The sequence below is a fragment of the Leuciscus leuciscus genome (assembly GCF_965113295.1).
Source record: "Leuciscus leuciscus genome assembly, chromosome: 25".
In the NCBI taxonomy this organism is placed as follows: domain Eukaryota; kingdom Metazoa; phylum Chordata; class Actinopteri; order Cypriniformes; family Leuciscidae; genus Leuciscus; species Leuciscus leuciscus.
Genome location: NC_138724.1, coordinates 5681281 through 5695612, shown reverse-complemented (window position 1 = coordinate 5695612; position 14332 = coordinate 5681281). Strand labels below are relative to the sequence as shown.

Here is a 14332-nt window from a genome sequence, read left to right as displayed (position 1 = left end):
TTTGTCAACACTTTACATTACACACATACATGCTTATTTTACTAATTTACATAAAGATTTACAAAACTGAAGATCATTTTTCGATTTTATTTGTCTATAATTTAGTAGCCTTTTGATCACATAAATGACAGATCTAACATTAAATCTTGTTTGGATGTTACAGGGACTGATGAACACACACAGTCTTAGATGCAGCAATCAAAGGTTTTGAGTAAGTATACTATGAAGGTAATATGATGCCTTGAAGAATCGCATGCGTAGGGTAAGATTTGTGAAAGTGTGCATAAGATTGCAAGCGTAAATTAAATTTGCATGCGCAAGAGAAGATTTGTAAAAGTGTAAATCCTGTTTCAAGTGTAAAAAAAAAAAAAGCGAAACATTTGACTGGTTTTCGTAAGTGTAATTCATGTATTGTGAAACTGCAGCTTCACGCTAACGCATAATAAATATGATCTGTATTCTTCTGACTTACATTTTTCCGCGCTTACACTTTTGTCACTTCGCTGAAATACGGCCAAAATCATTGCAAGCCTGTGAACAGTGATTTGCATCCGAAAACAACAGTTTAAAGAACTGCAAACCGGATTGAAAGTGTAAAACCAATCTGTATGTGTACAAAATAAACTGTTGCAAATGTCTAAATGAGTTGTTGTGTGCGTGGGGTAAATGCTCCCGAAATAACCCGATTTGCACAGTTCCGTCTTTCTGCGCTTACAGTTTTGGCACGACTCTCTCACTCAATGAGTTTTGCAAGTGTGAAGAGGAGGGCGGGTCCACCTTCATCATGTAGCCAATCAAATGAGCTTCTCGCTGACTCTCGATTTACTCTTATCTGATTGGTTCAATAACCAATGCGCGCCAGAAGAGAAGACGATCCTTCCTGACATTCTGATCTGACTCAGCATCGTTCTCGCCGCAGGAATGGTACTTTTAACACGCACACACAAATATATAATAATACATATAAAATAGGCCTATATTTAAATCCTTCATAAGTTGTGTACTATTATTAAGCCGTATGATGTTTTCAGTTCGAGGTTCAGGAAGAAGAAGCTTCATTACAGGGAAGAGTGTCCACAACTAAAGGTGGTAATGTTGTTATACCTATTTCAAATGTTAATTCAAAACACCATTATCAATATTGTAACATAGAATTAATACATTAACAGAATAGAGAGGCTTTGGAGAGATGTCTGGGTTGGAGTCACAAACATCTACTATAATGTGCTTCATCAACTAGAGGAAGAAGGACAGCTGGATATGTCTAACCGTATGCATCTCTTCTGTTGCCACTACGTGTTTGTTCCACGACTTCAGAGTCATCTGGACACTTTCCGTGACGGATGGGACAATCATCCCCTAAGTACAGAAGGACATCTGACTCCAGATGAGTTGTGGGAGATGGGAGGACATCATTCATGTCTTCCTGAAAATGATGAGGTGCCGTATAATGTTTTATGATTGTACATCTGTAACATTTAATTCAGTTGAAAATGATTAATTGTATGATTGGACAAGCTTCTCCAACCTTCATATATATATATATATATATATATATATATATATATATATATATATACTGTATATAAATGACTTTTCAGTGTGTGTGGTGTGAAGACATTCTTAAAAAGCCTTGAACAGTTTCACAGCTCAGGACAAAGCAGGGACTCACACAGAACTATCACAAGATATATAGTCATTGACCTTCCAGGAAGCATTTGTCATTGTTTCTTATTCTCACAGTAATATTAAGCTTTAAGGGAAGCCATTATTTTCTAAATGTACAGCAAAATTAAATATATTTTTGTTTCACTCATATAGGACATCAACATTCCCTTGATTGACTGGGAAAGCGGTGTCCTCCCTGAAGAGCCTGAATCTGGGATCCAGGATCCAGGAATAGAGGGCCCGCTCACTGCAGAGGCGTATGGGGGACTTAGGGTTGCAATGGACCCAATGGGGCCATCAGAGTGTTTTGGCCATGATATGTATATTTCAGTTGTACAGTATGTGGAACAACATTTCAGTGTGTATATGTAAAGAATTACAGTTCCAGACAAACTCTGGTGTTCAGCAAAGTTGTAAGTATTTGACATCTGTGTAATGTCTGAATACACTGTTAATTAAAACAAATTGGTCTTTGAAAAGTCTTTGAATGTTTTTATTTTATTTTCAGTTGTAATTTTTCTACATCATGAATTGAACACTCATACATCATAACATTGACATAGAATCACAGATTTTTTTTATGCCATTCTCGATAATTGATTTTCTTGGAATGATGTATTTTCAGGCGAGGTTCTCTGTAGATCAGTCTTTGAACTGAACAATTTGTTTTTGAATAACATTTTGGTACATTATAGATGTAACTTATGCCAACTCATGAAATGTGAATCACTTCAATGACATCATAACACTGGCAAGAACGTTGAACTCGGAAAGCAGCTGGATTAGGGAAATGTATTTTACAACGTATGAAATTCAACAATAGTAATTGTTTCTGAACTGTCGATTATCAGGTGGTGATGTGTTCTCTGTAGAACTATATTTCAATTCAATCTGATACATTATGAACGTTTGGCTAAGAAGCAAATTTATCCCAATTCAACCACACCTTTACACCAACCCAAATCCAGTGTCACATGTTGCAATACAGGCCTCCAGATCCATAGAAAACTCATTAAATGTACTGTAGTGACCAGGTAAACATAGGATTTGAGAACATGTTGATGATCTTGGATGATTATCACGGACCACTTCAACCTTCAGGCCACATGAGGGAAGCTCCCATCCGACCCAGAACTTCACAAGCTGTTGAAGTGTACCAGCACTTGCTTAGAAGCAATAGTATTAATATATATATATATATATATATATATATATATATATATATATATATATATATATTAGTAAATACATTTGTTACATTTTGATATAAGTCTTGACTCAACTCAGACACAGAATAACTAATATACCACTTTCAATGAACGACGGAGGTACTCTGCAATGCGACATTTAATGTGAAGTGAGTGTGTATCCTCATCGTCATCATCCTCCTCCTCAGCTGGCCATATGATATTATCCAGGATAGTCTTTATTTTGTCACAACTACCTGGCTCACAGTAGCAATGACATAGGGGAGACCACACCGTTTGTTAAGTTAAATCCAAAATAATTTAATTATACAATGAAATCATCATTTGAATCAAGAAATGTATCAAGAAATGTGTAAAAAGAAAGTTAAATCTAAATAAATTAAAGCTAATCAAAAGTGTAGTGCAGATCAGTAAAGTGTAGACTATGTGTAATGCAAAAAAGGCAAAAAGGAGCAGGATGGTGCTGCTGCTGCCAGCCTGAAGGCCAGAGCAAAGCAGAGACGCGCAGCCCAGAGCAGAGAGAGAACAACTGGCAGGAGATGCTTTTAAACAGTCCCGCCCATCAGCTACTGTCAGATGGACCGAAAACAGACAGCTCCCCCTTCAGACTGGGAGGAGAGAGACGGCCCAAACATATTCTGTTCATGGTGAAGTGAGCACACCCAGCTCGGCAAAGCCGGGTGTGACAATTTAATTAAGATTAAACAGAAGAATAGCAAATTATAGATTCAAACCAAAATATTTTAATGTAATCCTGTCCAATACTACATAAAATTCATGCAATAATACCTGAGCACAGCATGCAGCGTCTGAGTGTCTGGGGAACCTCAAAGGGACATCATCTGGACGTTCTTGCAGCAGCGACCAAACGTTTGTGTTTACACCATTGTGTAGTTTGTGATCCTCCATCAGCAGCTGCAGTTTCTCTCAGCTGTATCAGTGCAGTCACTGTGACGTCTGACTGACAGAGGTTTTTGTACGACTCTTTATCACTGTGTGAACACATCACCACTGTGATAACTCTGACAGTAATAATCTCCTGTATCTTCAGTCTGGACTCCACTGATGGTCAGAGTAAAATCACTGCCAGATCCACTGCCACTGAATCTAGATGGAGTTCCAGTATAACGGGTTGTTGCTGTATATATGAGGAGTTTAGGAGCTTCTCCAGGTTTCTGTGAGTACCAGGCTAAGTAATGACCAATTGAACGATAATAATACACATTACTGCTGGTTTTACAGTTTATTCTGACTTCTTCTCCTGGTTGAACTGCTGGTATTGATGGACTCTGAGTTACAGTGATCTGTCCTCTACACTCTGAAAGAAAACACAAACAAAAATGATATATATGATGATATACAGTATATGATAAACATATATTTCACATTTTAAGATAATTAATAATCATTATAAAAACTGTATTACACAAACCTTGAATAAACAGTGCAATGGTCCAGATGAAGATGTTGATTGTGTTCATTGCTGTAGTTTAGTCTTGTGTGATGATGAAGATTGTGTTCTGTTCTGCTCTCAGTCATGAAGTGTTAAACTCACAGCACTATAAACACTCTCAGAGCACTGAAGCATGTGCTGACAATGCAAAGTGACTCTCTCTATTTAAATCATTATCCTGAAGACTGTAGATCAGTCACAAACACATTATCAAACAACTTCCTCATGTTGAGAAATGCTAAGCTATTATACACACATTTCTGAAGAGTTATTGACAGAATCATACATATTATTGATTCAGTCATTATTAATATTTACATTGCACTTATTTAACAACTGACGAGGAAACTATTGATTTTGGAAAACAAAAAAACAAAAAAGTCAAAAAATACTTTTTAAAACAGATGAAAAACATCTCAAACTTTAACTTGCAGCGAAAATGATGTTTTCGATGTAATGTTAAAAACCTGTAGAAGGAGAAATCTAAATGGAATATTTAAAGACAGTTTTTGGTCAATTACAGTAAACCTTAAATTAAATACAACATTTAATATTTAAAATGTTCTGAAAAAAAAAAGGTTTTAAATTCTCAGTAAAGTGTGAATCCTTGTGCAGTGCTCGACAGAGTCCCAGCCTTCCTCTCGCTCCCTCTTCACTTCTCCTCTGCTGTCTGCACTATCCTGTGTAAATAAAAGCAAAAACCCTGAAAACTGAATACAAAATAAGTCATGTACAAGATTTTCACTTTACAGTTCAATTACAGTCGGGTAGAAAACAAAGTACACAACACTATCCATTCTAAAACACATATTTGACGTATTCAGATGTAAATTTACAGTATCAACCATTTATTCACAAGCAGTTCTTCAGAGCCCCAAAGTGGAACTGAGTTATTTTAATATTACTCCTGTCACGGTTCATGAATTCACTGTCTCTCTCTCGTCTAACGTGCTGTTGTGTGTGTGTGTGTGTGTCTGTGGGCGTGGTCACTGATCATCAGTGATCAGTAGCGCCAGCTGGTTTCAATTGTATGTCCCTTTATAAGCTCAGTAACTGGTGTCTCATGTTGTCAGATCGTTGTGGTTTCCCGGTGTGTTTCCCGTGCCTGTTCCTGTGTTTCCCTGTGCCGTTTGGATCTTCCTGTCTTCGTTGAGTCTTCCTGGATTACCTGCACTCTTCACTTGATCATCAACCACTTCACGAGGGATCACTTCAGGATTACAGCACCAGCACCAGTTGCCCACCGAGGTCCCTGCGTCACCACTCCACCTGCGTTTGTGTCCGCCCACCTGTCCCGCTGTCTGGCGTCCATCTGTGTGCTGAGTTTTCTGACCATCTGTGTGTTTTCAATAAAGAGCGTTGTTGCATATACATCCTGTCTGTCATCCGTTACAGAACGATCTGACCATCTATGGATGTAGCAGGCGCCACGAGTTGGGACGAGTTTGCGACTCGAAGCATTGCGAGAATGGACACCCAGGAAGAGAGCATCGCCAACACAGGTCGGGCGGTGCAAGCGCTTGTGACGCAGGTGTCCGAGCTCACCCAACAACTCCAACAGCTAAGAGTTCCCACTGCGCCGCCCACACTGCCCGTTCAGCCCAATCCACCAGAGCCGCCCCAGCAGCGCGAACCGAGACTTCCGATACCGGAGGGATATTCAGGTGAACCGGAGTTTTGCAGAGCATTTTTGACCCGATGTTCTATGCACTTTTCATTACAGCCGCTGACGTTCAGTCAAGAACAGTCGAAGGTGGCATTCGTGCTGACGCTGTTATCTGGCAAGGCGGCTCTCTGGGGAACGGCAGTGTGGGAGAATCAAGATCCATGCTGCGCCTCGTTCCAGGCACTCTCCGAGGAGATGAGGAGGGTCTTCGATCGTGCGGTGGCGGGTAGGGAGGCAGCCAGACTACTCGCCGATCTCCACCAAGGTAACGGCTCGGTGTCGGAATATTCCATCCGGTTCCGCACCCTGGCTGCAGAGTGCCGATGGAACGAGGAGGCGCAGTGGGATCGTTTCCTGCATGGGTTGGCTGACCGTGTCCAGAGGGAGATTTATATGCTGGACCTTCCACGCAGTCTGAATGGACTTATTGAGTTGGCGCTGCGAGTGGATGCTCGGCTGAGCAGAATGGGTCGCCTCCAACAGAACCTTCCGTTTCGCGGGATGGAGAACCCGCGCTCTGAGAACCTGGACACGGTCAGCCCCGTTTGTGATCCCGAGCCCATGCAGGTGGGTAGAGCTCGGCTTTCCCGGGAGGAGAGAGAACGGCGGAGGTCCCAAGGACTGTGTCTATACTGCGGGAGGGCGGGTCACTTCATCCACTCGTGCCCGTTAAAAGATCAAGCCCGGTAGTAACAATGAGGCTACTATCGGGTGGGATCTCCGCCGAGAAGACCTCATCATCACCATCATCAGCTACTCTCCTTCCGGTAAGACTAAGGTGGGCAACCCACACGCACGACACCAAGGGTTTACTGGATTCGGGGGCAGAAGGTAATTTTATGGACTCAGAACTGGCTCATCATCTTCACATCCCGGTTTCCCCTCTTCCGTACAAGATCTCTGTCAAGGCTCTCAATGGACAACAACTTCCTGACATTTCACACTCCACTGAACCTATCACTCTCATCACTTCTGGCAACCACACAGAGACAATATCATTCCTCCTTATGGACTCACCTCTCGCACCCATCGTACTCGGACATCCCTGGCTCACTTTACATAATCCCAGAATCGATTGGGGTCACAATTCTGTTTCTATGTGGAGTAATACGTGTCATGAGTCATGTCTTGTGTCTGCGTGTACGTCTGTACCTGTGTCTGTATTCCAGGAGGAGGCGGTGAATTTGTCTAACGTGCCCGGGGAGTACCAGGACCTGAGAGAAGTGTTCAGTAAGTCTCGTGCTGCTTCTCTCCCTCCACATCGTCCCTATGACTGTGCCATAGACTTAGTGCCAGCTGAGTCTCCGCCTAAAGGCAAGTTATATTCACTTTCTGTTCCAGAAAGGGAGGCTATGGAGAAATATATTTCTGATTCTCTAGCATCCAAATTCATTAGACCTTCCTCATCTCCAGCGGGGGCGGGGTTCTTTTTTGTGGGGAAGAAGGATGGATCTCTGCGACCGTGCATTGATTACCGAGGGTTGAACAACATCACGGTAAAGAATACTTATCCTTTGCCGCTGATGTCTTCAGCCTTCGAGCGGTTACAGGGAGCATCCATCTTCACAAAATTGGATTTACGTAACGCTTATCATTTGGTTCGCATAAGGAAGGGCGATGAATGGAAGACCGCGTTCAATACCCCCAGGGGGCACTTTGAATACTTGGTCATGCCCTTCGGGCTGTCCAACTCCCCAGCGGTCTTCCAGGCACTCGTCAATGACGTGCTGAGAGATATGGTTGACCAGTTCATATATGTCTACCTGGATGACATATTGATTTTTTCATCTTCTCTCCAGGAACACGTTCAGCACGTCAGACGAGTGCTTCAGAGGTTGCTAGAGAATGGGCTTTTTGTCAAGGTGGAGAAATGCGTTTTTCATGCACAGTCTGTTCCTTTTCTAGGGTACATCGTCTCGTCTGAGGGAATGCGTATGGATCCTGACAAGGTTAAGGCTGTGATAGATTGGCCAAGTCCAGATTCCCGTAAGGCCCTACAGAGGTTTCTGGGGTTTGCCAATTTTTATCGGCGTTTTATTCGCAACTTCAGCCAACTAGCCGCACCTCTGACCGCCTTGACCTCCCCCAGAACGACGTTCAGGTGGTCCGATACAGCGGAGGCTGTATTCGCCAAACTTAAGAGCCGCTTCGTTTCGGCTCCCATCCTTGTTGCCCCTGATCCATCACGTCAGTTCGTGGTGGAGGTCGACGCGTCAGAGGTGGGGGTAGGAGCAGTTCTTTCCCAACGTTCTTCCACAGACGACAAGATGCATCCTTGCGCGTTTTTGTCTCATCGTTTATCACCTGCAGAACGTAACTATGACATTGGTAACAGAGAATTGTTGGCGGTCAAGTTAGCGCTGGAGGAGTGGCGTCACTGGTTAGAAGGGTCAGGGGTACCTTTTATCGTTTGGACCGATCATAAGAACCTAGAATATATCAGAACCGCCAAAAGACTCAACTCTAGGCAGGCTCGGTGGGCACTTTTTTTCGGACGTTTTGACTTTACTCTCTCGTACCGCCCGGGTTCCAAGAACATCAAACCCGATTCATTATCTCGTATTTTTGACCAATCCGAACGCCCGTCTACTCCCGAGTGTATTTTACCCGAGACATTAGTGGTCTCCACTCTCAGATGGGAGGTCGAATCGAAGGTTATGAAAGCCTTAGAAGGGGTAACGCCTCCGCCCGATTGCCCATCGAATCGTTTGTTTGTGCCAGAGGGGTGTCGGTCCGACGTCATTCAGTGGGGTCACTGTTCCAGTATAGCATGTCATCCAGGAGTAAATCGCACCAGTTTTTTGGTGAAGCAACGATTCTGGTGGCCATTAATGGCTCGCGACATCCGCAGTTTTGTTTTGGCTTGCTCGGTTTGTGCCACTGGCAAGACCTCCAATCGACCCCCGGATGGGTTACTCCAACCGCTGTCTGTCCCTTCGAGACCCTGGTCCCACATTGCGCTAGATTTTATTACCGCCCTCCCACCCTCCCAGGGCAAGACGGTCGTTTTGACTGTCGTGGACCGGTTCTCGAAGGCGGCTCATTTTATTCCCTTGCCCAAATTACCCTCAGCCAAGGAGACAGCGGTAACTGTCGTAGATCACGTCTTTCGCTTACATGGCCTCCCGATGGACGTGGTTTCCGACAGGGGACCCCAATTTGTGTCCAAATTTTGGCAAGAATTTTGTAAGTTACTGGGGGCGACTGTCAGTCTCTCTTCGGGGTTTCATCCCCAAAGCAATGGTCAAACGGAGAGAGCCAACCAAGATCTGGAGAGAGTGTTGCGATGTTTGGTTTCCAAGAATCCTTCCTCCTGGAGCCAACAACTCTCTATGGTGGAGTACGCCCACAATTCATTACCAGTGTCATCCACGGGCCTTACTCCGTTTGAATGTAGTGTAGGTTACCAGCCACCAGTTTTTGCTAGTACGGAATCCGAAGTCGCGGTCCCCTCCGCTCACGCCTTCGTCCAGAGGTGTCGCCACACTTGGACTAGAGCCCGTGAGACTCTTCTCCAAGTGGGGGCGCGCACCAAGGCTAAGGCCGATCGCCACCGGTCGAAGCCTCCCGTATACGTCGTTGGTCAAAAAGTGTGGCTTTCAACCAAGAACATTCCTCTCCGCTCCGTTTCTAATAAACTTGCTCCCAAATTCATCGGCCCGTTTCCTGTCACCAAGATCATTAGTCCGGTGGCAGTCCGACTCAAACTTCCTCCTGCGTACAGGAGAATTCATCCCGCCTTTCATGTGTCAAAGATTAAACCTGTGTTTTGGGCACGCATTAATCCGCCAGTCCCGGTTCCCCCCCCGCCGCGTCTCGTAGATGGGGAACCAACTTATTCGGTTAACCGTATTCTGGACTCGAGAAGGAGGGGACGCGGATTTCAGTACCTGGTGGACTGGGAAGGTTACGGTCCGGAGGAGAGAAGTTGGGTTCCTGCTAGAGACATTCTGGATCACTCCCTTATCGATGATTACAATCGACAGGTAAGTCCGTCGGGGAACGCCAGGAGGCGTTCCTAGGGGAAGGGGTACTGTCACGGTTCATGAATTCACTGTCTCTCTCTCGTCTAACGTGCTGTTGTGTGTGTGTGTGTGTGTGTGTGTCTGTGGGCGTGGTCACTGATCATCAGTGATCAGTAGCGCCAGCTGGTTTCAATTGTATGTCCCTTTATAAGCTCAGTAACTGGTGTCTCATGTTGTCAGATCGTTGTGGTTTCCCGGTGTGTTTCCCGTGCCTGTTCCTGTGTTTCCCTGTGCCGTTTGGATCTTCCTGTCTTCGTTGAGTCTTCCTGGATTACCTGCACTCTTCACTTGATCATCAACCACTTCACGAGGGATCACTTCAGGATTACAGCACCAGCACCAGTTGCCCACCGAGGTCCCTGCGTCACCACTCCACCTGCGTTTGTGTCCGCCCACCTGTCCCGCTGTCTGGCGTCCATCTGTGTGCTGAGTTTTCTGACCATCTGTGTGTTTTCAATAAAGAGCGTTGTTGCATATACATCCTGTCTGTCATCCGTTACAACTCCATGTGTCAGTTCTGGTTACTATCATCATAAGGTCATGATTTCATCTTTAAAACAGAAGAAGAAATCCACAAATGGTGGTGTTGAGCTGAGAGGGTTGTGGTCTGTTGTTCTTTAGCTTATATCTTTCAATGCAGGTTTATATTGTTTCAACAATTTTCGCCTGACCCCTGGGGGCTCCGTATATATCTGATAATATTTGTGGAGAAACATTACACTGTTTTAATTCAGAATCCTAACTATACATTGTACTAATTAAATAAAATTAAGTACAATTTTATTAAATTAAGTAAAATCAAAACATATCACAAAAGGTCAATGAATCCGTACCAGAAGTGATAGTGCAATGTAGCAGCTAAAGAAAAACCCTCCACCAAACTGCCAGTAATCAGCTGGATCCTTGGAGAATCTGGAGGAGGAATGAAGAAATGATTCACTGAAAAATTTTACAAACATTTGCCATTATAACACATTCACACAACATGAACAGAGTAATGTCATCTTTGAGACTGTTCGTTATGTGATTAAATATGTGAACATGCACTTAAAGCATGGCAATCCCATCAGAAAAATGTGTATCATAGCAAGGGAAGCACAAAAAAAGCCAACTGGTACCAAAATCAAGCCATCATATAATTGTACCTGCAGCCGCATTTATCCTGTTATGACACGTCTGAGGGTCTTTCCCTTCATGTTTTCCAGTGAATTAAAGAAAGGACTGATGAAGGTGACATGAATCCCCTTTCAGTGCGCCACTTCAGAAGAAAGACAAAAGGACAAAAAGTTACTCAGACTTTCTATCAATAAATGTCTTCATTAGATGATGAGAATCATACTCAATACTATATATTAATCCCAGTGTAGGTTTTCGAAACAGTGGGTAAAATTGACTAATAAAAAACTTACTGTAGTTGGTGGATTTGACTCTCTGTTGGGTGTTCTCCCCCGATACAAATCTTATTCCAATGCTTGATCTAAACAAATATCTTTTCATTGGCAGTTATCAGTGTTTGAAGAGGTTATGTAAACATACTTCTAACGAATAAATGACGGTTTCATCACTTTACTCATTCCCACGCTACAATCATGATGATGCAGTCTCAACAATCTTCAGCAACGCTTGTCTTTTGAAGATGAGACCATCAAGGACCTCAGCATCCTTGATCAGAGTAAATGGCCATCAAACCCCAGCATCCGCCATGGTGAAGAACAAGTTAAGCGACTGTGCAAGCGATTTAACTTGTGCACAGACCAAGCACTGAATGGGATGCGGGACCTACTGGAAGAGCCCAACAGTGAGCCCAATGACCTGAAACCACTCATTAACTGTATGAAAACATTCCCTGTCAGCACAGCAGAGTGTGAGAGGAACTTTAGCCTTATGAACAATATAAGCACAGACAAAAGGGCTGTCCTACTGGTCTCAAACATATCAAACTTAATGATGATTAACATCAACGGACCCCCTACTTCAAAGTTTGATCCTAGAAAGTATACAAGGACCTGGTTGAAGACCCACCGTACTGCCTCTCTGTGAAAACCCCTGCAGAGAGCAAGTGTGTCTGCAATATACTGGAGTACAGGGGTAGACAGGCTTTTGACAGGTTTAAAAACCTGCACTGACTATAAATTCAAAATCAGTTATTTCTTATTTCATATGAAATTGTGCTACTTACCCACTGAAGTTAAGTCCCTTGAGCCAAAAATATAAGCACTTATTTAGAAACCCTGCATGAGTATATCATTGTGGTTTTCATGAAAATGTTGTAAAATGTATATATTTTTGTTATATATATTAAGTTTTAACATTGTTTTGAATATATTGTTGAATTCTTTGAATGATGATGATGATGATATTTTAATGTTAAATAAACTAATCTAATATGATATATTCAAGATGAGGTAAGCATGGTGTTTCAGTCAGAGATTAGTTTATTTTTACTGGCCCACAGACTATAGGAATTGAGACAACTCAATAATTATGAATTTTGAGTGAACTATCTCTTAGAACAGCTGATTTGTAACAGATAGTGTAAACGTATAATGGTGGCACACTCTGGCCAACACTATCTGCTGCAAATCAGCTGTTCTAAGAGATAGTTCACAAAATAAACTACTGGCGCAGACTATTTACAAGGTGAGAGACTAGTTGTCCAAAATTATTATGTGTGGATGGACTAAGGAATAGTCACTCAAAATACATAATTATTTAATTGTCTCTTCCTATAGTCTGTGGGCCAGTATTAATTGCAGAAACTGCACCTCTTCTGTGGATAATATTAATTTCATAATGATCCTTTCTCCGTGAAGTCAAGCAGCAAAAGTTAAGTGATAATGTGCAAATACTACTGGCCCATTTTGGGGTGAACTAATATACAAGACTAGTCTTACATGTCACTGTTTATAACACAGAGAGTTCATCCTTTGCTGGGACGCTTAAAAAGATATTGGGGTCATAAGTTAAGAGTATACCCACTTCTCCAGGCACCACTACATCACTGCGAACTGGGTTAATGTATTTTAGCATTAAGAAAGTCTTATCATATTTACCTTTAAGGTCTTTAGAAACTTTGAACTAAACATTGATATTGTGTAGTTTGTGATCCTCCATCAGCAGCTGCAGTTTCTCTCAGCTGTATCAGTGCAGTCACTGTGACGTCTGACTGACAGAGGTTTTTGTACGACTCTTTATCACTGTGTGAACACACAGCTACTAGGACAGTGTTCACTCTGACAGTAATAATCTCCTGTATCTTCAGTCTGGACTCCACTGATGGTCAGAGTAAAATCACTGCCAGATCCACTGCCACTGAATCTAGATGGAGTTCCAGTATTACGGGTTGTTGCATAATATATGAGGAGTTTAGGAGCTTCTCCAGGTTTCTGTGAGTACCAGGCTAAACATTGATCACCACCCCACACATACACATCACTGCTGGTTTTACAGTTTATTCTGACTTCTTCTCCTGGTTGAACTGCTGGTATTGATGGACTCTGAGTTACAGTATATTGTCCTCTACACTCTGAAAGAAAACACAAACAAAAATTATAATGATATATATGATGATTTACAGTATATGATAAAAATCATATTTTAAGAGAATTAATAATCATTATAAAAACTGTATTACACAAACCTTGAATAAACAGTGCAATGGTCCAGATGAAGATGTTGATTGTGTTCATTGCTGTAGTTTAGTCTTGTGTGATGATGAAGATTGTGTTCTGCTCTCAGTCATGAAGTGTTAAACTCACAGCACTATAAACACTCTCAGAGCACTGAAGCATGTGCTGACAATGCAAAGAAGTGGGCAGGATTTACAACAGCTTGTGCTGATAACTAACTCATAAACTCTACACAGAAAAATCAGCAGTGCTAATTCAACACCTACAAAGTTAAATTCAACACTTTAAAAGTGTCTATATTGGGCCACACTAGATCGAGTTAAAACGTACTCGGTTACTAACGTAACCTCGGTTCTCTCTAGAAGAGGGAACGAGTACTGCGTAAGATATCTTACGCTAGGGGAAAATCCTTTTCCGCGAGATATTGAAGCCAAAAATTATCCTTAATTTTGTAATAATGCAAAACGCGTTGCAGCAGCAATGCAGACATAGGCGAGACAGCTCGCGCGCCTATTGGCTGCTCTGCGGCAACTGCAGCAGCCTATCGAGCGAGGCCTGGCGTGACGTCAGACCCAATCATGGCACTTCGCGCCCGCTGCGTCACGTCCCGCCGAAATGGGCGTGGTCTAGGCCTATAAATATCGCTCGCAGGCAGCTATTATCTGGTTTTTCATCATCGAAGC

The 14332-nt window shown here is 42.8% G+C and overlaps 2 long non-coding RNA genes across 4 annotated transcripts; both read right to left on the bottom strand.

Moving 5' to 3' along the window:
* Positions 1–2140: 2140 nt before the first annotated feature.
* On the bottom strand, positions 2141–4198 carry LOC309490938. Of its 2 annotated transcripts, none has more exons than XR_014202887.1 (3): positions 3564–4198; positions 2976–3092; positions 2141–2834 (listed from the first exon to the last, which is right to left on the bottom strand). It is a non-coding gene; the product is annotated as an uncharacterized lncRNA (long non-coding RNA). The 2 variants fall into 2 exon arrangements; XR_014202888.1 differs by having other exon boundaries at positions 2142–2834; positions 3666–4198.
* A 347-nt stretch (positions 4199–4545) lies between these two features.
* LOC309490599 lies at positions 4546–13654 on the bottom strand. 2 transcript variants are annotated; one of them, XR_014202746.1, is made up of 5 exons: positions 13074–13654; positions 11430–11802; positions 11166–11278; positions 10854–10932; positions 4546–5009 (listed from the first exon to the last, which is right to left on the bottom strand). It is a non-coding gene; the product is annotated as an uncharacterized lncRNA (long non-coding RNA). The 2 variants fall into 2 exon arrangements; XR_014202747.1 differs by lacking the exon at positions 13074–13654 and having other exon boundaries at positions 4549–5009; positions 11430–13000.
* Positions 13655–14332: the final 678 nt, after the last annotated feature.